At 46.8% G+C, this 27218-nt stretch overlaps 1 protein-coding gene across 2 annotated transcripts in view; it reads left to right on the top strand.

Annotated features, from left to right (window-relative positions):
• Positions 1–27218, top strand: part of LATS2 (large tumor suppressor kinase 2) — a 92689-nt gene that overhangs the window by 41481 nt on the left and 23990 nt on the right. The window lies entirely within an intron of this gene.

A 27218-nucleotide genomic window follows, 5' to 3' on the forward strand; every position in this document is an offset into this window, starting at 1 on the left:
CAGTGTGCACAGTCTACATCCATGAGCAGCAGGATGAGTGCACATCGGGGGGGTATATCCCGTATTACCTGCAGTATATGGGAAGAAACCAGACTGATCACACATGCTTGACTGTAGTGGCGACTTCCTGCTGGACGTCTTCCAGATCTGCAGGACATGGGTCTGGTTTTTACTGTGTTTAGATTTTTCATTTGGTGAAAGATGTATTTTTTTACCGTCCTTTTACATTTGCAAATGTTAAAGATGTATCTTGGAGACGATCGTTCATAGCGCAGCGTAACAGGAGGCTTTGAAATAGAGGCCTCAAAATAAAGCTAAATACATACAAAAGAGTCCAATGGTATTACTATTAACAGTTATTGGTAAATTTACTGAGCAGGCCTAATGATAAAACTCCTGCACAAATTGTAAATATGCTCTCAGATCACTTGGCTTCCAAAACCATAATGGGAAGCATCTACTTATTGTAAAAACTTACTGTATAAATGCAAGTTTCTCATCTAAAACAAAAAAAAAAGATTGTTCTCTTATGTTCAATATCTTTATTCACTTTTCAGCTACACACCATACTTTCCATATGTGCTAAAGTTAAAGGGATTGTCCACTACTAGGACAACCCCCTTCTTATTCCACGTTTCCACCAGGTAAAAAAAGAAAGACTATACTCACCTTCCGTACCGACTCCTTTCCAGCAGTGCGGTGTTGGAGCTGATATGGGGTTGTGACGTCACGCAAGTCCCGAGTCCAATCAGCGCCGGTTTCTGTCTCCCCGCCTTCGGACTAAACGAGTTAATCAGCAGGAAGTGAGCTCAGCCACTACACTCACTTCCTGTAGATTGCTTGTTTGGTCCAAAGGAGGGGAGAAGGAAGTCAGTGCTGATTGGATGCGGGGCTCGTATGACATCATCTCCACATGAGCCCCAACACCGCGAGCCACAGCACCGCTGGAAGTGCGCCGGTACGGGAGGTGAGTATAGTCTTTATTTTTTTTTACCTGGAGGAAACATGTGGAATAAGGGGTTGTCCTAGTAGTGGACAAAACCTTTAAAGAAATCTGGAATTACTACATTCCATAACTGCTTCTTATAGATATGCAAAACAAGAATGCCGCGGAGGGCCTTGTTCTAGTGTCACTGCGTTGAGAAATACGTGATGATGTTGTGGCGTCCTGGACTAGCCAGGTCGTCACAGATAACACACAAACACCCCCACCCCCATCAAACAGTGACATCAGCCAAACAAAAACCCACACCAGGTGGGGCGGAGCCATTCGGTTGGCCCCACCCACTGAGGAGTTCACACGCCTGGAGGCGGGAAAAGTGTCAGAACAGTTTAGGAGTTTGAAGTGAGAGGAGCAAACACTTGGGTGTCTGGGTTTGTGGCCCAGGCACTGACAGCAAGGTTGGCAGATGGTGGTGGCCGTCTGCAGGTGTGGTGAAGCAACGTGGAACCGTAGGACCGGGGTCAGGCGTTGGCCCGCCGGTACCGACCGGGGAGCGAAGTGAAGCCAGCACACACAGGCAGGGCCATCGGACCCCAACCAGGCTTGGAGCCGCCGACAATAGTCAAATCCGAGTGTGACCGGAACCCCAGGGGTTTCCTAACAGCCAAAGACCCGATAGAAGGCAACCGCCCACACCGTGAGGGTAGACAGCTACCGCCTAAGGTTAGAGACCCAAGGGCCAGCGCCTGCGGGCAAACGGGCTCCTCCGGCATCCATACACCGGGGAGCGGACTACCGTTGGGGATCCATAGTAGTCAAACAAGTACATCAAGGTGCAGGGAAAGACAGCCGCCATCACCTGTCTGGGGAGAGACACTGCAGCCGGCTGCGGGACCCGTCCATCCAGCCGATTGGTTTACCGAGGACTTTGTGCATCTCTTACTAAGTGAGTACACCCGTGCCATCCGGTACCGCGCCGCGCTGTCCCTGCAACCCTGCACCTCACCAACCCTGCCTCCCCGTCACACCACCGGTCCCCGGGACCACCGACACCTACCCACGGAGGGGGAAAACAACATCCTAGCTGCTCCCTACCATCGCTCCCGGGATCCCCGTCACCAGCAGCAGTGGTGCCCACCTTCACCACAACCCGTGGGTGGCGTTACGGACTAAATCCCCCAAACCAACCACCCCTTTCACTCACGGGCGAGGAGCGCCGCTCGAGTCCCCGGATCCGGCCCACCGCTCGAGCCACCGAGCAGCAGCCGCAGCAGCGCCGGACCCGAGCGTTGGCGAGCGACCAGCAGCGGCGGCGTCCTCCCCGTCCGCGACAGTGTCTCCGTGGTGTAGGATGTTGATCTCCCCGAGGTCAACCATCCTTACCTATGTATGCTTCTTATAGATGGGTAGATTGAGAGATACAAAGAAAAAATACTTACCAGTCAGTCCACCATCGGTCTTCAAATAATGGCAAGGGAGAAGCGGATGCCTCAGAAATGTGCTCCAGCTAGCCACCGGAGGAAAGAAGATCCATAGAAATCGAGTCGTAACACAAGTTGAGAACCTAGGATTTAAAGAATTGTATAATCTGCTGCGTATGGCAATTAGGAACCCTAGATCTTTCCTATTGTCACTGCTTAGAGATGTCTCCAGCTCAACACTTATCTTCATTCTGCTCATCTGTTATAGTTTTTTTGACAGTTAAAGGTACCATGTTTCCCCAAAAATAAGATCTACCCTGAAAATTAAGCCCTAGCAGAATTGTTCGCCCTTTTTAGAGTATGCTTAAAATATAAGCCCTACTTCAAAAATAAGCTCTAGTTGTGGATCATCATACTAATAGAATCCTGAAATAGAACTTGGGCAGAGAATATTCATTTTTCATTAATGGGAGATCCGATCCTTGGCACCAATACAAAATATAAGACATCCTCCTAACATAAGCCCTAGCACATCTTTTGGAGCCAAAAATAATATAAGACACTGTCTTAATTTCAGGGAAACACAGAATACTCTTTATTCTTCATGCAGTTGGCTTGATAGCTTCACAGGAAAAGTAGAGCAAAACCTTTCTCGGCCTGGGGCTCCTGCATATGGAATTTGCATTGGCAGAAGAGATCTAGTGAATTTTAAGATTTGTCAGGAAAGATTTTGTGTCTCCAATGCTCCATACAGTGAAAGTTATAAAAAATAATTGCAATAATCCACTATATATTTGAAGTGCACCATGAAATTTAAGACATTGTAGAGGCATGTGAGAAGTTACGATCACTGGGGTCAGCCGTGATGCTCTCCAACTCTGGAAGCTTTTTATCGAGCTTATCATCAGTGATGGGGGAAAGCAGAGCTGGGGGTCTTTTGGTTGTACGTTTTTAGTGGTGGTCTCGACACCAGAATCGACACTGATTAAAACCGTTTTGAAATAATTTTGTTTTCACTCATCACATCATTTTCTGGTGAGATGTGTGGTGCTAAATTTGGAAGATTTTCTGGAGACTTTAAGAACATGCAATAATGTAATAGTCTAAAGGGTACTTTACACGCTGCGATCTCGCTAGCGAGATCGCTAACGAGCGTACCCGCCCCCGGCGGTTGTGCGACACGGGCAAATCGCTGCCCGTGGCGCACAACATTGCTTATACTCATCACACGGACTTACCTTCCCTGCAACGACGCTCTGGCCGGCGAACCGCCTCCTTTCTAAGGGGGGCGGTTTGTGCGGCGTCACAGCGACGTCACACGGCAGCTGTCCAATAGAAGCGGAGGGGCGGAGATGAGCGGGACGTAACATCCCGCCCACCTCCTTTCTTCCACATTGCCAGTGGACGCAGGTAAGGAGATGTTCTTCATTCCTGCGGTGTCACACAGCGATGTGTGGTGCCGCAGGAACAACGAACAACATCGTAACTGTAGCAGCAGCGATATTTGGTAAAGGAGCAACGTGTCAACGATCAACGATTTTGGATGTTTTTACAATCGTTGATCGTCGCTCCTTGGTGTCACACGCTGCGATGTCGCTAACGGCGCCAGATGTGCGTCACTAACAACGTGACTCTGACGATATATCGTTAGCGATGTTGCAGCGTGTAAAGCACCCTTAAGGCCTCTTTCACAAATCCGTTTTCTGCCATCATCCACAATCCGGTGAATTGCGGGTAAAACGGATCCGGCGTCTGATCCGTTTTTTTTCCCCATAGACTTGCTTTAGCGCCGGATTGTGCCACATGGCCTCGCGTTTCATCCGGCGTGTGCCGGATCTGGCAAAAAGTGTCTGCACGGTCGCCGAAAGCAACGTCCAAAGGAATGTTTTTTGTGACCGGTGAAAAAACGGAAGGTGACGGATCTCTCTCTCTCAGCAAATAACCTTTGGCCTGAAGGGAAAAAAATGACACGGATCCGTTTTTTTTTACCGGATCCGTCACATCATTTTTGCGACCATCTGCGACTGATCCATCACATCAGGCACAAACCGGATTGTGGCTGATGGCCAAAAACTGATGTGTGAAAGTAGCCTAACATGTCCACAGTGAATTATTTACTCAGTAATGCAGTTGCCTCTTGTGAAGGTATGAGCAGTATGTATATCTTACACATTCCTCTGTGGATATAATTCATGTATTGGCTCTGACTAGACACGTTTCTTTTTTTTTTTTATTCCAAACTTTGTAACTTAAAGTCAGATAGCTTTAAAGTGGATTGTGTCTGCTGCTAGAATCCTGGATATTCTGGTGAGTACGGCACAGTCATCCTGGCCGCCAAAGCCACAATAGTTGATCTGTAGAGATGCTAACCTGCGATTTCATATGGTTAATGCACTAGTGAATGTCCTATTACAAAGATATTGTCACCTAGATGTATTTCTTCTCCCACAAATGGCCAACATGTTGCGGCAAATTCTGCAACTACATAATATCGAGCCACATAGGACTCTGTGTTCCCCTGTCTAGGAAAAGGAACAATACTTATCAGCCAGTCTACCGTCGGTCTTCAAATAATGGCAAGGGAGAAGAGATTTGCCAAGGAAATGTGCTCCAGCTGGCCAGAAGAGGAAACAAGGTCCATAGAAATCGAAAAAGTATCCAGCAATCCAAAAATATATAAAACAATGTTTATTTCACGTATTAAAATCCATGATAATCAGAGAAAAAAATATTAAAAGCATAAAGCAGGTGACGCATTTCAGTTCAAAAAGGATTTTTTGTCATATAGAACTATAACTAAGGATCCTCTTTCAATCCGAAACGCGTCATCTGCGTCATGCCTTTAATCATTTTTTCTCTGTTCATCATACATTTTAATAAGTGAAATAAACATTTTGTTTTATATATTTTTGGATTCCTGGATACGTTTTCAGTTTCTATGGATCTGTGTTCTCCTTTACAGCCTTTAGGACATGGCTGCAATGTGTCGGAGGCCATGGGCTAAGGTCAGGCAGAGCAAAACAATTTACCTACTGATTTTTTCCTTGTGTTTCCACGTACATTTTGCTGTTTATTTTTCTATTTTGGAAGTTCTTCTACGTGTCTCCTTATATTGTATAGTAAAATTCCATTAATTTAGTGTCTCTGTTAGGTTTCCTATACTTTCCCAGTAGCTTTTTAAAGTGAAGGAGACCCTGAGATTGAGGATACAGTTATGTCCAGAAATATTTGGACAGTGACACAATTTTCGCGAGTTGGGCTCTGCATGCCACTACATTGGATTTGAAATGAAACCTCTACAACAGAATTCAAGTGCAGATTGTAACGTTTAATTTGAAGGTTTGAACAAAAATATCTGATAGAAATTGTAGGAATTGTACACATTTCTTTACAAACACTCCACATTTTAGGAGGTCAAAAGTAATTGGACAAATAAACCAAACCCAAACAAAATATTTTTATTTTCAATATTTTGTTGCGAATCCTTTGGAGGCAATCACTGCCTTAAGTCTGGAACCCATGGACATCACCAAACGCTGGGTTTCCTCCTTCTTAATGCTTTGCCAAGCCTTTACAGCCGCAGCCTTCAGGTCTTGCTTGTTTGTGGGTCTTTTCGTCTTAAGTCTGGATTTGAGCAAGTGAAATGCATGCTCAATTGGGTTAAGATCTGGTGATTGACTTGGCCATTGCAGAATGTTCCACTTTTTTGCACTCATGAACTCCTGGGTAGCTTTGGCTGTATGCTTGGGGTCATTGTCCATCTGTACTATGAAGCGCCGTCCGATCAACTTTGCGGCATTTGGCTGAATCTGGGCTGAAAGTATATCCCGGTACACTTCAGAATTCATCCGGCTACTCTTGTCTGCTGTTATGTCATCAATAAACACAAGTGACCCAGTGCCATTGAAAGCCATGCATGCCCATGCCATCACGTTGCCTCCACCATGTTTTACAGAGGATGTGGTGTGCCTTGGATCATGTGCCGTTCCCTTTCTTCTCCAAACTTTTTTCTTCCCATCATTCTGGTACAGGTTGATCTTTGTCTCATCTGTCCATAGAATACTTTTCCAGAACTGAGCTGGCTTCATGAGGTGTTTTTCAGCAAATTTAACTCTGGCCTGTCTATTTTTGGAATTGATGAATGGTTTGCATCTAGATGTGAACCCTTTGTATTTACTTTCATGGAGTCTTCTCTTTACTGTTGACTTAGAGACAGATACACCTACTTCACTGAGAGTGTTCTGGACTTCAGTTGATGTTGTGAACGGGTTCTTCTTCACCAAAGAAAGTATGCGGCGATCATCCACCACTGTTGTCATCCGTGGACGCCCAGGCCTTTTTGAGTTCCCAAGCTCACCAGTCAATTCCTTTTTTCTCAGAATGTACCCGACTGTTGATTTTGCTACTCCAAGCATGTCTGCTATCTCTCTGATGGATTTTTTTCTTTATCAACCTCAGGATGTTCTGCTTCACCTCAATTGAGAGTTCCTTAGACCGCATGTTGTCTGGTCACAGCAACAGCTTCCAAATGCAAAACCACACACCTGTAATCAACCCCAGACCTATTAACTACTTCATTGATTACAGGTTAACGAGGGAGACACCTTCAGAGTTAATTGCAGCCCTTAGAGTCCCTTGTCCAATTACTTTTGGTCCCTTTAAAAAGAGGAGGCTATGCATTACAGAGCTATGATTCCTAAACCCTTTCTCCGATTTGGATGTGAAAACTCTCATATTGCAGCTGGGAGTGTGCACTTTCAGCCCATATTATATATATAATTGTATTTCTGAACATGTTTTTGTAAACAGCTAAAATAACAAAACTTGTGTCACTGTCCAAATATTTCTGGACCTAACTGTATATAGTTTTGTAGAATTCAACAACCGTTATAAATTCTTACTGGACTCGAAGAAAGCCTGAGTCCTGCTTTCCTGGTTCCAGTGCCCATCCATGGTGAAAGCCTGAGAGTCTGCTTCAACTGCCCATCCATGGAGAAAGCCTGTGAGTCCTGCTTTCCTGTTTCCACTGCACATCCATGGTGAAAGCCTGCGAGTCCTGCTTCCACTGCCCATCTGTAGAAAAAGCCTGAGTTCTGCTTTCCTGCTTCCACTGCCCATACATGGAGAAAGCCTTTGAGTTTTGCTTTCTTGCTTCCACTGCCCATCTATGGTGTACACCTGTGAGTCCTCCTTTCTTGCTTCTGTTGCGGGCGGAGGAGGGGACGCCGCGCTCTCCCACTGCTCGGGTCCGGCTGCCGCTGCGGCTGCCACGGCCTGCTGCTGCCGCTGCTCGGTGGCTCGAGCAATGGGCCGGATCCCGGGGACTCGAGCGGCGCTCCTCGCCCGTGAGTGAAAAGGGGAATTGGTGTTTTGGGATAGTTTATTGTCCGTGACGCCACCCACGGTTGTGGTGATTATGTGGACACCACCGCTGCTCTGGCTAGGGATCCCGGGAGTGATGGTATGGAGCAGCCAGTTGTTGTTTTGCCCCTCCGTGGGTAGGGGTTGGTGATCCCGGGGCCCAGTGATGGAATTGGAATGGTGGACAGGCGGGTATGGGGCCTGTGGAGGTGCAGGGGCGCAGGGGCAGCGCTGTGCCGCACGGCACGGAGGTACTCACTCAGCCAGTAAACACGACACAGTTCTCGGTAAACAAACGGCTGGTTGGACGGGTCCCTCGGACGGTCCACGGTGCTGATGTTCCCTGCAGTTAGCGGTGACGGTCTCTTCCATGCACCTATGAAAGTCTCTTTGGTAGAGATGGGTTCCCACCGGTTACCCACTCCTCGGCTTCAAGCTGGGCCGAAGGAGCTCTACTCTTGCCCGCAGGCGCTGGCCCTGGGAAACTGGTGCCTTGGTGGTGGCGGTGTCTCCCCTCATCGGTCGGACTGTTGCCTTCGATCGGGACTTGGTTGTTAGGAGACAGACGTCCCCTTCACTGACGGATTTGGCAAATTATGGTGACTCCTAACCTTGCCGGGATCCGAAAGGCCCCTGCCCTGGTGCTGACTGTTCTTCGTATACTGCTCCGGTACCGCCGGGTCACCACCCGTCCGCGGTCCTTCCAGCAACCTCCGAGCAGTTCCCCTGCAGACTATCACCGCCGTCTGCTGACCTTGCTGTCACTGTCCGGGGCACACACTCGGACCAACTTCAGGCTTGACAACTGTCACTTTCCACTGTCTCTACTCTCACTCTTTACTCCTTCTACTTCCTCCTCCTAAACTCATCTCTCAAGCTCCTCTACCACTTCACTTCCCTAGCTTGACTGCCTGGTTTTCCCGCCTCCAGGGCTGTGTACTCCTCGGTGGGCGGAGCCAACCGCCTGGCCCACCCCCTGGTGTGGACATCAGCCCTTGGAGGAAGGCAACAAGGATTTTGGGTTAGCTTGGTGTACCTGCAGGGAATGTGGGGTGCGTGTGGTGTTGTGACCTGTGACCCCTGGCTTGCCCAGGGCGTCACATTCCCCCTTAGCAAAACGCAGACCGTCCTCGGGCTGCCCATCCAACACCGGTTTTATTTTCGTTTTTGTTTTTCTGAAAAAGATATGAAAAAACGGTAACATATATACAAATTATGACATCATCCCACATCAGGAGGCACATTTCTTAAACGTTGCAAACAGTGTACGGTTACGGTTTCCGCTCTCTCCCACCCAAGCAACCTGGCCCTGATGCTGCCCCTAAAACCCAGGCAGCACCCCTTGACCCCAGTCCAGCACAAGTCACCCGAGCGGGATCTGTCCTTCCCCTCCAGAGGGTAGCCACCGGTTCCTGTGGTGGCTGGGCCCCAGCCTGCTCTGCTGTGGGCCCTCCCTCCAACCTGCCTCTCCGGAGGCGGCAATTGCGGAAACGGTAACGGTAACACAACTTATTTAAATGCCACTTAACGTTTGTGGTTGCCCTGCAAGTTCACGGGCTTGTCCATGAGCAGTTCCTCATGCAACTTTTTATACGGTCCCCACGGGGACAACAGTGCCGGCAACGGCCGGTTTCCAATCACGGTTAGACAATCAGGTGAACGTCACGGTTTCATTTTGCTTATTATTATCAGCAGAACTTTCAAACAACCACTCCTGTGGTCTCAACGGGGACTGTGCAGCGGCACTCCGCTGCCTTTTGCGGCTCAACAGTCCATTCCCACTCGTGGGGCTCTAGTGCCACCTTCACATGGTGCACCGCTCTGGACCCCAATGGTAGCTCGCTGCAGGCGATCTTCTTCCATATACATGCGGGCATGCACATCCGCTCTACACCCCTCTCGGGCATCGATCTCCCTGCGCCGCCGCTCCCAGTCTGGAGCACTTTCTGCTTGCTCCTGTTCAGCGTGTGCGGGGGACGGACCCAGCCAGAGTCCCTCCGTGTCGGCTACGACCGGCACCTTCAGTAATGAGGGACCCCGCTGTGACGTGGCCTGCTCTGCCGCTTGGCAGCTACATCCCCCCCCGTGCCTCAGCCGAGGCCCGGTGCCTGGGAGCAGACAACGTGACTTGCGGTGTTGGCGTTTGATCGAGGATCGCCTCCGCTGCGGCCGGGCGGACTGCCGGGGCCGTCATCATCTCCGTCGCGGCTGGGATGGAAGCCGTGACGGGTGCCAGGGCGATGGTAAAGGTAAGGCCCGGGGGCCACAGGTCTGGGCCCTCTCCCACAGATGCTGCGGGCTCCGCTACCGGTGGCAGGGGTAACGGGTCGGTCGGGGCGTTGGCCGCATGCATAGGCAGTGAGGGAGGTAGCGTGGTGGACGGCAGCAGGCCGGGCCCCTCAGCCGTATCGACCAATCCCTCGGGGACATAGGGGCGTGGGTCGCTTACCCGCTCCTCTGAGACCACCTCCACTTCGGATGCCCAAACGGTTGCGGCCGGGCCCTTCATCTCCGACGTCCACTTCGCCAGCATGAAGTGGACTTGGGCCTGGAGCTTCTGGCACATCTTGCTTCTGGATCCAGGAACGTGTTTCAGCAGAGTCTTGGCGTCCCTGCATGCTACAGCGCTAGTTACATGCGGCTGCGACCACCGCTCCTCCAGCGGCTCCGTCGGGCGCAGACATCTTGTTTCCGTCCCCCTTAGCCTCTTTCCGGCCCCTCCTCTCTCGGGGCGGGGTTTTGGCCTTCGCGCCTCTACTACTCGAGAAGACGCTCGAGCGGGAACTTTTCGCGCCAATGATGGCGACTTCTGAATTTTTCCGGCCGGATACCTCCGGCGGTCACAAGGCGCACCTCTACCCAATGGCAGAGCGGTAAGATCCTGTTCGTGACGCCAAGTTGTCGCGGGCGGAGGAGGGGACGCCTCGCTCTCCCACTGCTCGGGTCCGGCTGCCGCTGTGGCTGCTGCGGCCTGCTGCTGCCGCTGCTCGGTGGCTCGAGCAATGGGCCGGATCCCGGGGACTCGAGCGGCGCTCCTCGCCCGTGAGTGAAAAGGGGAATTGGTGTTTTGGGATAGTTTATTGTCCGTGACGCCACCCACGGTTGTGGTGATTATGTGGACACCACCGCTACTCTGGCTGGGGATCCCGGGAGTGATGGTATGGAGCAGCCAGTTGTTGTTTTGCCCCTCCGTGGGTATGGGTTGGTGATCCCGGGGCCCAGTGATGGAATTGGAATGGTGGACAGGCGGGTATGGGGCCTGTGGAGGTGCAGGGCCGCAGGGGCAGCGCTGTGCCGCACGGCACGGAGGTACTCACTCAGCCAGTAAACACGACACAGTTCTCGGTAAACAAACGGCTGGTTGGACGGGTCCCTCGGACGGTTCATGGTGCTGATGTTCCCTGCAGTTAGCGGTGACGGTCTCTTCCCTGCACCTATGAAAGTCTCTTTGGTAGCGATGGGTTCCCACTGGTTACCCACTCCTCGGCTTCAAGCTGGGCCGAAGGAGCTCTACTCTTGCCCACAGGCGCTGGCCCTGGGAAACTGGTGCCTTGGCGGTGGCGGTGTCTCCCCTCATCGGTCGGACTGTTGCCTTCAATCGGGACTTGGTTGTTAGGAGACAGACGTCCCCTTCACTGACGGATTTGGCAAATTATGGCGACTCCTAGCCTTGCCGGGATCCGAAAGGCCCCTGCCCTGGTGCTGACTGTTCTTCGTATACTGCTCCGGTACCGCCGGGTCACCACCCGTCCGCGGTCCTTCCAGCAACCTCCGAGCAGTCCCCCTGCAGACTATCACCGCCGTCTGCTCACCTTGCTGTCACTGTCCGGGGCACACACCCGGACCAACTTCAGGCTTGACAACTGTCACTTTCCACTGTCACTACTCTCACTCTTTACTCCTTCTACTTCCTCCTCCTAAACTCATCTCTCAAGCTCCTCTACCACTTCACTTCCCTAGCTTGACTGCCTGGTTTTCCCGCCTCCAGGGCTGTGTACTCCTCGGTGGGCGGAGCCAACCGCCTGGCCCACCCCCTGGTGTGGACATCAGCCCCTGGAGGAAGGCAACAAGGATTTTGGGTTAGCTTGGTGTACCTGCAGGGAATGTGGGGTGCGTGTGGTGTTGTGACCTGTGACCCCTGGCTTGCCCAGGGCGTCACACTTCCACTGCCCATCCGTGATGAATGCCTATGAGTCCTGCTTTCCTGATTCCACTGCCCATCCATGGTGAACGCCTGTGAGTCCTGCTTTCTTGGTTTCACTGCCTATCCATGGTGAATTCCTGTGAGTCCTGCTTTCCTGATTCCACTGCCCATCCATGGTGAACGCCTGTGAGTCCTGCTTTCTTGGTTTCACTGCCTATCCATGGTGAATTCCCGTGAGTCCTGCTTTCCTGTAGGCCCTGCTTACATTGCCCACACATGGAGAAAGACTGTGAGTCCTACTTTCCCAGCCCACAGATTTGACAACCTTTTTGTATACGTTTGTATACCCGAAGATCTGTTAAACATTTTGTGCAAAGAAAGAAGGACTCACAGGCTTTTTCCATTTAGAGGGAGGAAGCAGGACCCACATGCTCTATCTATACGTGGTCAGAGAAAAGACTCTCATAAGTTGTCTCTATGTAGGCAGGAAAATCGGCATTCACAGGATTTTTCTAGGTAAGGATAGGAAAAGGACACACAGGATTTGTTATGTGTCAACAGGACAAGCACCGTAGACCTTACAGGCTTTCTCTATTCACTAGGTGGTTACTGAACGGTGACATGGTTAGAGCGGTTACTGTGGCGCACTTATTAAAGTATGTGGCAGCGCTGGGCAGTGCAAAGAGTGTGTTCTTGGAATAACACAGGAAATTTCACTTGTTCACCGGTATGCCACTATGCATGCCAGGATCCCCCAACCCAATTTTTGCTTGAAAGTTAAATCCTTTAGGGGGGCATTAGGGACCCTCGTGATCACTTTTGCAAATAGCTAATATTTGGAAAAATCACCAGTCTGAGGCTGCCCACCCTTTTCTTACATAAAAAGGGCAGCTCCAGACTGTTGATAGGTGTTCTATAAGAATTGATTGTTTAGAATGGCTGGCAGTCTGGCAGGAAGGTATCTGATAATTTAGTATTTCCTTGGGCTATAACTGTTGATTTAAAAGGATGGGAGTGTAGTCTCTGCGTCAGGAAGCAGTCCATCACTTTAATAATCCAGCAGAACTCAAGGTTTACCATATGGCAATGAAAACTGCAATATGTACAGTAGAGACCAAAAGTTTGGACACACCTTGTCATCTCTAGAACAAGTGTTAAGAGGAGACTTTGTGCAGCAGGCCTTCATGGTAAATTAACTGCTAGGAATCCACTGCTAAGGACAGGCAACAAGCAGGAGAGACTTGTTTGGGCTGAAGAACAGAAGGAATGGACATTAGACCAGTGGAAATCTGTGCTTTGGTCTGATGAGTCCAAATTTGAGATCTTTGGATCCAACCACCATGTCTTTGTAGAAAAGGTGAACAGATGGACTCGACATGGCTGGTTCCCACGGTGAAGCATGGAGGAGGAGGTGTGATGGTGAGGGGGTGCTTTGCTGGTGACACTGTTGGGGATTAATTCAAAATTGAAGGCATACAGAACCAGCATGGCTACCACAGTATCTTGCAGCGGCGTGCTATTCCATCTGGTTTGCATTTAGTTGGACCATTATTTATTTTTCAACAGGACAATGACCTCAAACACACCTCCAGGCTGTGTAAGGGCTATTTGACTAAGAAGGAGAGTGATGGGGTGCTACGTCAAATGACCTGGTCTCCACAGTCACCAGACCTGAACCCAATTTAGATGGTTTGGGGTGAGCTGGACCGCAGAGTGAAGGCAAAAGGGCCAACAAGTTCTAATCATATCTGGGAACTCCTTCAAGACTGTTGAAAAACCATTTCCGGTGACTACCTCTTAAAGCTCATCAAGAGAATACCAAGAATGTGCAAAGCAGTAATCAAAGCAAAAGGTGGCTACTTTGAAGAACCTAGAATATAAGACATATTTTCAGTTGTTTCACACTTTTTTAAGTATTTCATTCCACATGTGATAATTCATAGTTTTGATGCCTTCAATGTGAGTCTACAATCAGTCATTAAAATAAAGAAAACTCATTTAATGAGGTGTGTCCAAACTTTTGGTCTGTACTGGAGGTCTACCTAAACGGAGGCAGTAACATCCAGTACTATCATCAATGCAATCTTTTAATTATTAGTTATTGTATATGCAAATTAACTAATACTCAAGGCTATTAACATATATGCCTGCATAACGTCCTCGGGCCATTGTTGCAGAGCTCAGTTATATTTGGAGTCCCGGTTGCCACTGACACACAACAGCTCGTGTCCTCTTTGGGTTGTCCATGTAATTATCCATTCCAGACACATTATTTTTGGACTGGGAATACTTTTTCAAAATTAGTTGCAAACGTTGCTGGTTCAACACATACTGCACATAGCTGGGAGGCCATAGTGGCCGAATTTATAAAGCCAGACTGCAGAAAAGAGATTCCTGACATAATAAGTCATCTTTTTTCAGCGACATAAGTAAACAGGTGGATTTCTGATGGGCACTGAACAAATATAAAAATAAAGAAGAATTCTACACACGTGTTAAAAATACATTGTAAAATATTGGAGACCTTTGGTTTTACTCTTGCCATTGATACTCACAGCTTCATGCTGTACGCAAATTACCAAACAGGATTCATATTTTTTTTTTACTAATATTTTTTAGTTAATAAACAATTTAATTTACTAATAAACCTTACGTCTGAAAGGTGCCCCAATCACCTCTGCACTTGTCTCCTATTGAGCAGATCTGAGATGTCATTTGTTGGTAATTGCAAAGGGAGCTGCCAGCAGGGGATCTTGATGATTTGCCCTATTGTATTTAATGTGGCAGAAGATTTCTCAGACAACAGACGTGTAAGTGCGGGGATTTCTACATGTGTAACTTATATTCGATACTGAGAAAAATCTAGATGTTTTTAAAAATGTTATTTCCATTTTTTCACCATTTCAAATTATGAAAGGGGTTGTCCAGGACAATTTTTATTTTTTAACTATTTGCTTAAAGGGAACCTGTCACCAGTTTTTTCCCTATTAAACCAAAAATATCACCTTCTGCAGCTCCTGGGCTGCATTCTAGGAAGGTGAACCTTGTTGCTGGCCCCCCTTGCAAACCCCTAAAAGAACTTTATAAAATCTTACCGTTTCCTATGCAAATGAGTTTGGTTGATTAGATGGGCGGGCTCTAATTCAACTCCTGTCCCCCCTCCTGCCGCTGTTCGCCATCCCCCAGTCATGATTTACATGGATGACGCTGCCCCCGTCAGGTGCATTTCACTGTGCCCCTATTGCGGGGCTGAGGATAAGGTTTATCTTGCACGACCGCCGGTGATGTAGATGCGCCGGCGCGAGTTTATGGGTACCTACGAAGATGACGCTGGTAAGGTCATACACCGCGCCGCCCATAATCTCGCGCCTGTGCAACTACATCACCAGCGTTTGCGCGAGGGAAACTTTATACTCAGCCCCGCGATAGGGGCACAGCGAAATGCGCCTGTGCGAGACTCCAGCAGCGTGCACAATGATGGGGGCGGCGTCATCCATGTAAATCATGACTGGGGGATGGCGAACAGCGGCAGGAGGGGGGCACAGGAGTCGAATTATAGCCCGCCCATCTGGCTAACCAAACTCATTTGCATAGAAAACGGTAAGATTTTATAAAGTTCTTTTAGGGGTCTGCAAGGGGGGCCAGCAACAAGGTGCACCTTCCTAGAATGCTGCCCAGGAGCTGCAGAAGGTGATATTTTTGGTTTAATAGGGAAAAAACTGGTGACAGGTTCCCTTTAAGAACTAACAGGGTAAGGAACAACTACCTGCCTATCTGCCTGTCCTACCCAGCAACAGGTACAGACCACTCCTGCTGGCAATGCTGCTACTTCAAGTCATCAAAGCAGTTCTTTCAGGCTGTTCTTTCTAGGTAGAATGATGGTCGACGTCATGCTGCTGGCTCCACGCAGTTAGGCAGCAGGGAGCCGGTTGTCAACAATATGATGTCAGCAGTTATGCCCAGTAAACAGAGCACAGCGGAAGAGAAGCTGCAGAATCACCGGCAGGAGCAGTCTGTGACTGCACTGTGCTGGTAAAGATCTGTGAACAGGGATGAACAGGAAGGTAGTTGGCAACTGCCTGCATGTTAGTTCTTAGACCCAGAGTGAAAAAAATAAAATAGTCCAGGACAACCCTTTTATCACATCTATTGTTCTTGTGATTTTCATAATTCCATTCCTTTTTTTTCTTGGTGTTGCAATTTTAATAATGTATATACAGAGAAGTGAATTGACTAAGATATTGAAATAAGTAGTCACCCAGGTCCCGTTTTACATTCAACTCGGATCAGGAAACGGTGTCCATCTTTAATCACGAAAGCTCTTAAGTGGCATGGAGATAAATCCAGGAAAAGTGGAAGTAATTCCGGCCGAGATCACAAGATTGTCTCTGCTGCTGCACCACCCGGTGACTTTTATAGCGCATCCACTTTCCCAACTGGTAGAACTACTGGTTTTACATTGGGGCATTAGGTTAAAGCACCACTTTGGCATTTTTGTATTATATCACACCCTGAGTAATGTCACTAATGTCTCTTCTCTGCCCCTAGTAAAATACTTACCAGCCGTCATCTTCTGCTCTTCTCAGCACCGCTCCGGTCCCGTTCTGCGACCTTGTGACTTACCAAAACTCACAGCAAAAAGTCATAAGCTCTCAATGTAAATTTATGAGTCTCTCATAGACTTCCATTGAGACGTGTCTTCTACTCAGTAAACACTGGAGCGATCAGGCAAGTAACAAACTAGCAGAAGATGACCGGAGCAGCGCCGAGAACACCAGAAGATGGCGACCAGTAAGTATTCTACAGAAATAAAATAAATTAAAAAATCAAAACAAAACTCCAGCATGGTGCTTTAATGACGAAAATCCAATTGATGGTTTCTATTTAATAATTTGAGTCTTTCATGATTTCCATTTAATAATGAGAGTCCTCATTCACTCTGGTCTTAGAAGTCCAATGGGGGATTTTATTTAGTGACCGTTATTTCTATACTCAGGAAAGCTGTCAATCATTAAGAAGAACCTCCAACTGGACTTTTACGTCACAGTAAGTGGTAATTGAAACACATACTAAAGGCCCCGTTATACGCAACGACATATCTAACGATATATCGCTGGGGTCCCACAATTCGTGACGCACATCCGGCCTCGTTAGCGACGTCGTTGCGTGTGACACTTACGAGCGACCGCTAACGATCACAAATACTCACCAAATCGTTGATTGTTGACACGTCATTCATTTCCCAAACATCGTTGCTCGTTTGGGACGTAGGTTGTTCGTCGTTCCTGAGGCAGCACACATCGCTACGTGTGACATCCCAGGAACGACGAACAACAGCGTTCCTGCGTCCTCCGGCAACAAGGTGGGAGTGATGTTCTTTCGACTGCTCTCTGCCCCTCCGCTTCTATTGGTGGTCCTCTGTGTGACGTCGCTGTGACGCCGCATGAACCGCCCCCTTAAAAAAGAGGTTGTTCGGCGGCCACAGCGACGTCCTTAGAAAGGTATGTTGGTGTGATGCATACCTGCGATATTGTTCGCCATGGGCAGCGATTTGCTCGTGACGCACGAATGACGGGGGCGGGTGCTATCGCTAGTGATGTTGCTGCGTGTAAAGCAGCCTTAACTCTATATCAATCTGCTCAGCTATGAAACACACTGGACACAAACCCCCCATAAAGAAAAAAAACACAAAAAAATATGTCCGTGAGACACAGTGTGCCACTTGGACATGATCAAGTCGGATTTCCAGCCTCTAAATGTAAAGGCTGAGTAAAAGTGAGAAGTTGATAAGTCAGAAGTCATAGGCTAGAGCTACATGTGATGATGAGAAATAAGATCACAAATATCCCATTGCCATAACACAACTAATGATTATGAATGGAAATCTGTCCTAATATAATACTTGTGAGATGGTCACGCAACATTAAGATTTAATGTCACCCTGGCCATAATGTCAATGTGAACAGGGCTTTGCGGCAAAAATGTATAACTTTCCACTGCCACTTCTTAAAGACGGCGATGTGCATGGCTTGTTGGCTGTGAATTAGGACCTGATATTTCAGGCCGCTTTATATGCTGCGACATCGCTAGCGATGTCACTAGCGATCGCACCCGCCCCTGTCGTTTGTGCATCAAACAATATCGCTAGGACACGTCACATGTACTTACCTTCCTAGCGACGTCGCTGTGGGCGGTGAACAACCTCTTTAAGGGGGCAGTTCGTGCAGGGTCACAGCGACGTCAATCAGCGGGCCACCAATAGAAGCGGAGGGGCGGGGAGCAGCCGCATGAACGTCACTCCCACCTCAGTGCCAGAGGACACAGGAACGCTGTCGTTCGTCATTCCCGGGGTGTCACACGTAGCGATGTGTGCTGCCTTAGGAACGACGAATAACCTGCATCCCAAAATAACAACGATATTTGGAAAATGAACGACGTGTCAACGATTTACGATTTGGTGAGTATTTCTGATTAGGTGTCACACGCAACGACGTCGCTAAGAAGGCCAGATGTGCGTCACGAATTCCGTGACCCCAACGATATCTCATTAGCGATGTCATTGCGTGTAAGGTGGCCTTTAGACAACAATGCTTGGTATAGATATTTCATCTTTGGAAAAATCCTGTTTAAAGGGGTTGTCCACTACTTTTAGATCGATGGCCTATCCTTAGGATAGGTCACCAAAGTTTGATCGGTTGGGGGTCTGACACGCCGCACTCTCGCCAATCAGGTGTTCTCAGTGGCGGCGGTAGCAGGCGACCGGAAATGCTCAGTTTTGGATCTGCCCTGTCTGTCAGCCGGGTACTGCACACCCGCTTCCTATTTACTTGATTGGGAGGCGGATATGCAGGACCTGGCCGCGGCCACCATGGAGCAGTTCCGTAACTGAGCATTTTTGGCTGCCTGCCAGCACTGGGAACGGCTGATCGGCGGTGGTGCGGGGTGTCAGACCACGGCCGATAAGACATTTGATGACTTATCCTAAGATAGGCCATCAATGTAAAAGTAGTGGACACAATGGCAAGAAGGGACAACACACACTAAAGACCAATAATGTCCCGGCCTAGTATTTCTGCAAATCCATAAGCAAAATATTACTTCATTCTGAAACTGAGTATAACATCTCTAATTTTGATGGTATATTTTAAGATCATATTTATGGATCGCAGACTTTTTATTTATGTTTAAACAAATTAAATATATTTTGTTTGCTGCTCTATAACTTTAAAATAGAGTGGTACGCCAAGTTTTATAGGCAGTCGATGGAGCGTTTTTACCCGCAGCATTTCTTAGAAATCTGTCTTCAATAAGCAGGTATGAAATGTTTACATTCTCAGTAGAGAATGGCAGGAATGATGACTTGTAGAGAGCATGTTCCACAAAAATGCATTACACCCCTCCTTTGTGTTACATATGTTTTCAATCTAGATGATCTTTTCTGGAAAAATGCCACTGTGCCTTCAATAGAAGGAGAGGGTACAGCTCAACTAGAAAATTATGATGACATTCGTACAAAATGTGTACATTTTTCTTCCCATTCCGTAGGGGATGAAATAATATATTTCAGGCACATATAGTTCTACATATTAGGACATACAGTAGAACCTCGCTTAATGAGTAACCCAGTTAACGAGAATTTCGCTTAACAAGCAAAGCTTTCTGTAAATTTGTAACTCGGTTTACGAGAAAGCTTTGCTGTACGAGCAAAATACTCACCGCACACACTTCCGGTTCCGTACATCCACTGCGCTCTAACCAGCTCTTGCAGTCCACACAAACACACACGCACGCACAAAACACACACAAACACGCACGCACACACATACAGTATTATGCTCACTTTACCGTCCGTTCCATCGCCGGTCTCATGGTTCTTGTAGTTCGCCGGTACATCGCGACGAGGGAGGAACAGGGAACAAGCGTCTAGTATTGTTTTGACTTGTTCCAGACAATTTTTAGTTCTACTTGGTTTTTAAAATGGCAAATTGACCAAGTTGTTCTTTTTCTGTATTGCTACATTCTAGTGTATAAAGTTGGTAATTACTTTTTTGGGAGCTATATCAGCAAAGCTAATTTTTGGACCATTTCCACAACAATAAGAAATGTACAAATACAAAATGTAAAAATACTGCCACTGTCAGTAAATGAAAAAGTGAAAATCCAAAACATAAATGGGTACATATTGGGTTTGTGCCCTGGAGGACACAAACAGAAAAAGGCCCCTGTGCAAGAACAATATATGGGCCCTTTGCAGCCCAAGAATTCATAAAAATGCACAATTCATCCTGCTTTGGAGGTAGAAATGGTCCCTCTTAACTTGGGCCCTTGTGCGGCCACATAGGTTGAACCAATGATATGTCTGCCACTGGGTTAGTGGAAGGGGAAGAAAAAAAGATGTCATAGGCAATTAGGGAGCTAAGTCTCGAGGCCTCTAGTTCTTGTCCAAACAAAACAGGCATCTTACATGGAGAGCGGCTGCTCTGTAGTAGGACACCGGAGTGGATGGTACAAAGGTGAATGAAGGTCTCAACTAAAACATTGTTTAGAAAAGTTCCAAAATGGAATATTGCTAGCGAAATATTATCCAATTCTACAAGGTGTTGTTACCAAAATTATGACCTCAAGATCACAGAACATCTCCTTAAATTACTCCGTCATCATAGGAGGGCATCAGCTCTTTCAATAGGGGTCACTTTCTTAGCTACCTAGAGAAGGTGGCACATTGTATGTTGTAGAGTTTTTCCATCACATCCAGTCTCCAATCATTGTGGAGGCCCAAAGATACCTCTGTCCCAATGGAAGTCACTAGTTGTTTAAATGACACATGATAGATGAGGTGCGTTATTACTGGATTTGCATTGGGGCCTTGGAGTTTTAGGTCACTCCTTTGGTAGAAACCCTAGTGAAAACATTGGAAGGTAAGAGTACTTTTGAGGAGTTTGGGAAGGAAACGGAGCATTGGTATTACCGGAGTCTCTGCCACATATCTAGAGCTATCAAAAAAGAGTTTGCAGAGGTTGCCTGTGTATCAGTTATTGGGGTCAACTAATATACTATTATTTTACCTACAATTGCTTGTGAAGTTCTTTATTATTTCTGAGACACCTATTTTGAGATGTAAGTGTAATCAGATGGAATGGCCAACTATCTGCATGGTAAAACTTTGTTAAACAAGCAAAAAATGGCATCAGTTTAAGGCCTGGCTGCTCTACTTGGCCTTATACAGTAGGGGAAGGGTTTATTAAACTAAATGTGCAATTTGCACCAAAAATCAGATTTTATGAGTTACATCATATTTACTTTGTGTTTACGCAATTTCAACATCTTGTATGACTAGGGAGTATTACTTTGCAAAAGGGGCATGGCTAAGCAGAAGGGCCAATGGTATAAAGCGTGACACTGTGCACAAAATTTTTGCACAATCTAAAGGCCACTTTACACGCTGCGATATCGGTACCGATATATCGCTAGCGTGGGTACCCGCCCCCATCGGTTGTGCGACATGGGCAAATCGCTGCCCGTGGCGCACAACATTGCCCAGACCTGTCATACTGCTTATCTGCCCTGCGACGTTGCTGTGACTGGCGAAACGCCTCCTTTCTAAGGGGGCGGTTCGTTCAGCATCACAGCGACGTCACAGCTGCGTTACTGAACCGCCGCCCAATAGAAGCGGAGGGGCGGAGATGAGCGGGACGAACATCCCGCCCACCTCCTTCATTCTGCATTGCGGGCGGGAGGCAGGTAAGGAGAGGTTCCTCGTTCCTGCGGTGTTACACGTACCGATGTGTGCTGCCGCAGGAACGAGGAACAACTTCGTTACTGCTGCAGCAACAATATTTGAGAATAGACCTCCATGTCACCGATGAGCGTTTTTGCACGTTTTTGCAACGATGCAAAATTGCTCATAGGTGTCACACGCAACGGCATCGTTAAAGCGACCGGATGTGCGTCACAAATTCCGTGACCCCAAAGAGATCGCTTGAGCGATGTCGCAGCGTGTAAAGCGGCCTTAAGCCAACAAATGGACACCTATGACATCTGCCCAGGACCACAGACTCAGGATGGCTGTTGCGGACAGACTAGAGGCTAGCCGCCCACTCGGCAGGAGAACCCTGAAACCCTTTAACCCCTGTATAGGGATCTGGAACAAGGTCCAGGAGATCACTGCCTATGGAAGGCTGCAATCCAGAGAAGAGTAGTCGTCAGGCACGGTCAAAACCAGGAGGTACAAAAAGGGACAAAATCGTCAGGCAAGAGTATAGTCAGGAAATCGGGCTAAGGTCAAACCGGAGATGGCAGCAAAGAACAAAACATGGCATGCAGGAGAATCATCAGAGAGCAGGCAGAGGTAAAAAACTCAGGGATCAAAGTTCAAGAGCAGGGTGCGAACAAGAGACAAGCGGTATACTACAAGACTATATCCGGCGGCGACCAGCATACAGGAGGAGTAATAAGAAGGGTGTGGTGCCTTCTCATTGGCCATGGCTGAAAGGTGGTAACTTCATCTGGAAGGCCCACTCCACCACAGTCAGCCAGTGGTACTGGAGGTCCCAGCGAAACCCAGCTTAGTGTATGGGCAGAGCCTGCGGCCACCAGAGCCACTGGTACTGACTCCTCCCCTATCACCAGAACTGCCCACAGTGGGAAGACGGCGGCGCCTGGTGATCGAAGCAGAAGTTGCAGGAACAAACTCTAGTGGAGATGTGACAACGCCTAAACTGGGACTAGACAGTCAGAAGATGTGCAAAATTATCAAATGATATGAGCTGATATGATAAAAATGGGGTACTCTGAGACTATCTCGTCTAAGTTTGACCGTCCAAGAATTAGTAATACGGAATATGCCACTTTGTATAAAAATTTTAAAAAAAAACTTCACGTATATACACAATGCGGTTTTTTCTTTGTTTCATCTCTCAGTGGTTCATTGCCGCTTTTGTTTTGCTCCAGCTTTGTTATGGTCAGCAGTACTTCCATCTCTGCGTTTGACGGATTCATATAAAGAAGAGTTTGATGTTCGTCTTTGAGTCTTTCGTCTCCCATGGTGCTTGGCCACAGCTGGAGGTTGCTTATAATCTTAGCCATGAATCTAAAATTCTTTTCCAAAATTCTCAGAAGTCAGATTAGCTCAGCTTTCTTCTCAGCAGTGACTTGAAGTAATCCGTTGCGTGAGATACCCTGTTACATAGGTGGATTCCTGCAGTCTCATTAATTTATTGAACTATGAAAAAGAAGGAACTCTTGGTATGTCATGTGGCCTCTATTCCTCCCTCACCACATAGAGAGGTCTTTGGTTTTCTTTACAGTTTTGGCCATGCTTATTAAGCTATCTATTCCAGTTTTTTCGCATAAACTGAGATGCAAAAATTCAAGAACTTGCAAATGTTTCAAACTGTATAACGAAACTTTAAATGTGTGCAGTTTGCCACTTTTTGTATTTCGTTTTTCGCACCATGCAAGAAGGTGAAACAGTAAACCAGGAGTGGGCATGCTAAACAACGGTTAGTTGAATTTTTAATCAGTTTAATATCAGAAAATCTTGCAAATTTTAGTAGCAATTCATACCTGCTCATAGCATAGTGTAGATTTAATTTTCTGACTTTGGGACATTCTAAAAATACCCCACATTTATTTAAGTGCTGTGCACCATTTGGCACAGTTTACCATATGTACTCGAGTATAAGTCGACCAGAATATAAGCCGGGGTACCTAATTTTACCACAAAAAAACTGGGAAAACGTATTGACTCGATAAGCCTAGGGTGGGAAATGCAGCAGCTACTGATAAATGTCAAAAATAAAAATAGATACCAATAAAATGTAATGTGCCCCATCCTTGTAGCCTGTATGAATGTGCCCCATCCGTGTGCCCCATTATTGTGCCCTGTAGTAATGTGCCTCATCCTTGCGCCCTGTAGTAATGTGCCCAATCCTTATGCTCTATAGTAATGTGCCCCATTCTTATGCCCTGTAGTAATGTTCCCCATCCTTTTGCCCTGTAGTAATGTTCCCCATCCTTTTTCACTGCAGTAATGTGCTCCATCCTTGTGCCCTGTAGTAATGTAACCCATCCTTTTGCCCTGTAGTAATGTGCCCCATCACTGTGCCCTGTAGTAATGTGCCCATCGCCTTTAGTAATGTCCTCATACTGGTCCCCTCCTTGTCCCTTTATTATGCTGTTGTTCACAAACACAAAAAATTCTTCTCACCTATCCTCCATTCCTGCGGTGTCCTCTTATCTGCTTCTTGCGTACCACTGGCATGTAAACCCCTCGGTGATCTTGGCCGGTGCAGGGGACTGCCACTGCTGTCCGTGCTTTATTTACTTCAGTTGAATGATTTGCAGTGTTACAAATCATTCAATTGAAATAAAGCGCTGATGGAATCGTCTGCCCCATATACCGGCCAAGATCACGGAGGGGTCTATGTGCCAGTGGTCCGCAAGAAGCAGGTAAGAGGACACCGAGGGAACTAGAGTAAAAGCCGAGGCGGGATTTTTCAGCATAAAAAATGTGCTAAAAAAAAGTCATCTTATGTATGAGTATATACAGTAATTATGTTATCTCTTTTTAACATGAAAGAGTTTTAATAAATGTGCCCCTTCTATGATCTGAATGTCCGAGACTGGCTTAAGGTGGCATCTGTAGGTTAGACTAAAGGCCGCTTTACACGCAACGACATCGCTAACGCGATGTCGTTGGGGTCACGGAATTCATGATGCACATTCGGCCTCGTTAGCGACACTGTTGCGTGTGACATGTACGAGCGACCGCTAACGAGCAAAAATACTCACCTTATCGTTGCTCGTTGACACGCTGTCCAGTTCCCAAATATCGCTGCTGCTACAGGTACGATGTTGTTCGTCGTTCCTGCGGCAGCACACATCGCTTACCTGCGGCCGCCGGCAATGAGGAAGGAAGGAGGTGGGCGGGATGTTACGTCCCGCTCATCTCCGCCCCTCCGCTTCTATTGGGCGGTCGCTTAGTGACGTCGCTGTGACGCCGAACGAACCGCCCCCTTAGAAAGGAGGCCTTTAGTTTATAGCCTGCTTTTCTGTATAGATACAACGTATCCCTTTTTTGTTGGTTGGATTCCTAAACAAAAAGCTTGTAAAAGGCTGTCGTTCTTTGGGACCCCCTTCAATCAATTGTACCAGATGGGCAACCTAGCAGCAAGTGCTTAATTCCTCTATAGCACCACTAGTGGAGAAATGAAGCATTACACTGCGCTCATTGAAATCAGTTTCCCGTCTATGTAATAATACATGGATGACCCCAAGTCTGAACATTCGAAAACTAAAATAATGGAAAGTTTTGCATGTGTTTTCTCCAAAATTTAGCTCTTCAACAAAACCATGTTACAAATGTGTAATATGGTGCCTGTATAATTTTATAGATCCATGGGTAACCTATAATTATGTGTATATATACAGTCCAGACTAAAAGTTTGGACACACCTTCTCATTCAAAGAGTTTTCTTTATTTTCATGACTCTGAAAATTGTAGATTCACATTGAAGGCATCAAAACTATGAATTAACACATGTGGAATGAAATACTTAACAAAAAAGTGTGAAACAACTGAAAATGTCTTCTATTCTAGGTTCTTCAAAGTAGCCACCTTTTGCTTTCATTACTGCTTTGCACACTCTTGGCATTCTCTTCATGAGCTTCAAGAGGCAGTCACCGGACATGGTCTTCCAACAGTCTTGAAGGAGTTCCCAGAGATGCTTAGCACTTGTTGGCCCTTTTGCCTTCACTCTGCGGTCCAGCTCACTCCAAACCATCTCGATTGGGTTCAGGTCTGGTGACTGTGGAGACCAGGTCATCTGGCGTAGCATCCCATCACTCTCCTTCTTAGTCAAATAGCCCTTACACAGTCTGGAGGTGTTTTTGGGGTCATTGTCCTGTTGAAAAATAAATGATGGTCCAACTAAACGCAAACCAGATGGAATAGCATGCCGCTGCAAGATGCTGTGGTAGCCATGCTGGTTCAGTATGCCGACAATTTTTCACAATTTTGAATAAATCCCCAACAGTGTCACCAGCAAAGCACCTCCACACCATCACACCTCCTCCTCCATGCTTCACGGTGGGAACCAGAGTCCATCCGTTCACCTTTTCTACAAAGACACGATGGTTGGATCCAAAGATCTCAAATTTGGACTCATCAGACCAAAGCACAGATTTCCACTGGTCTAATGTCTATTGCTTGTGTTCTTTAGCCCAAACAAGTCTCTTCTGCTTGTTGCCTGTCCTTAGCAGTGGTTTCCTAGCAGCTATTTTACCATGAAGGCCTGCTGCACAAAGTCTCCTCTTAATAGTTGTTCTAGAGATGAGAAGGTGTGTCCAAACTTTTGGTCTGTACTGTATGTGTATGTATATACATACACATGCTTTACTTTGGCTATACACAAATAATGATTCCTATCTTGGTAAATTATAGTAATTCATAGCCACGGTCTATCCATTTTTTTGGGCAATATACATTTACATATTAAGATTATCCTGTTCCATTTTATTAATTTGAAATAAATCTGTGCATTGCCTTCCAATGCAGCCTTGCCCATGGGCTAAAGATGTATTTATTAAAGGGGTATTCCCATTTCCAAGATCCTATCCCAATATGTAGTAGGTGTAATATTAATATTAGCAAATGCCTCCACTTAGAAATGTAGTATAGTTCTCCTGATATAGCCATGTCTCTTACCTCATGTGCAGGGCATTGATGCTTAGGTACCACGAGCAACTGTCACTATATGAGTGGATGTAAAAATGGAAATCTAAGCTGCAATGCCCTGCAGATAAGTTAAGAGACATGGCTATATCAGGAGAACTATACTACATTTCTAATTGGAGGTATTTGCTAATATTATTATTACTACACCTGCAATATATTGGGATAGGCTCTTCGAGATGGGAATATGAAACAGGGCTACAGAATAAAAATCTAGACATGAATTTTATTTTCTACTTGGTCTAATAGTCGTAGGTGTTTTTTTTTGTTTTGTTATTTTTTTCTTTTGGTTTTGTAGTTATAGACAAGAAGTGAGTTAATTATCAGAAAACGGCTTGTGCTTTGGGTGGGATCTCTCTTGAGGATATGATTGATGGTTTCAGTAAAACTGCTCATGACATCAGTGAAAGTGTCAAGCGGTCACGCCATGTCTTATTTTGTTCTTCTGTGGTGCTAAGAAAATAATCTTAATTCTTTCTGATTCAGAATGGAAACCTGGAGTCATATTATGAGCCGGCCGTTATATTTGTTGTTGTTGCTTAGTTTCCTTGGACCTTCTTTCTGTAGATTTCCTTTCTCGATTTCTTTTTTTGGGTGAAACCTTAAATACCAGTG

This window comes from Anomaloglossus baeobatrachus, chromosome 2 (assembly GCF_048569485.1).
Source record: "Anomaloglossus baeobatrachus isolate aAnoBae1 chromosome 2, aAnoBae1.hap1, whole genome shotgun sequence".
Lineage (NCBI taxonomy): Eukaryota > Metazoa > Chordata > Amphibia > Anura > Aromobatidae > Anomaloglossus > Anomaloglossus baeobatrachus.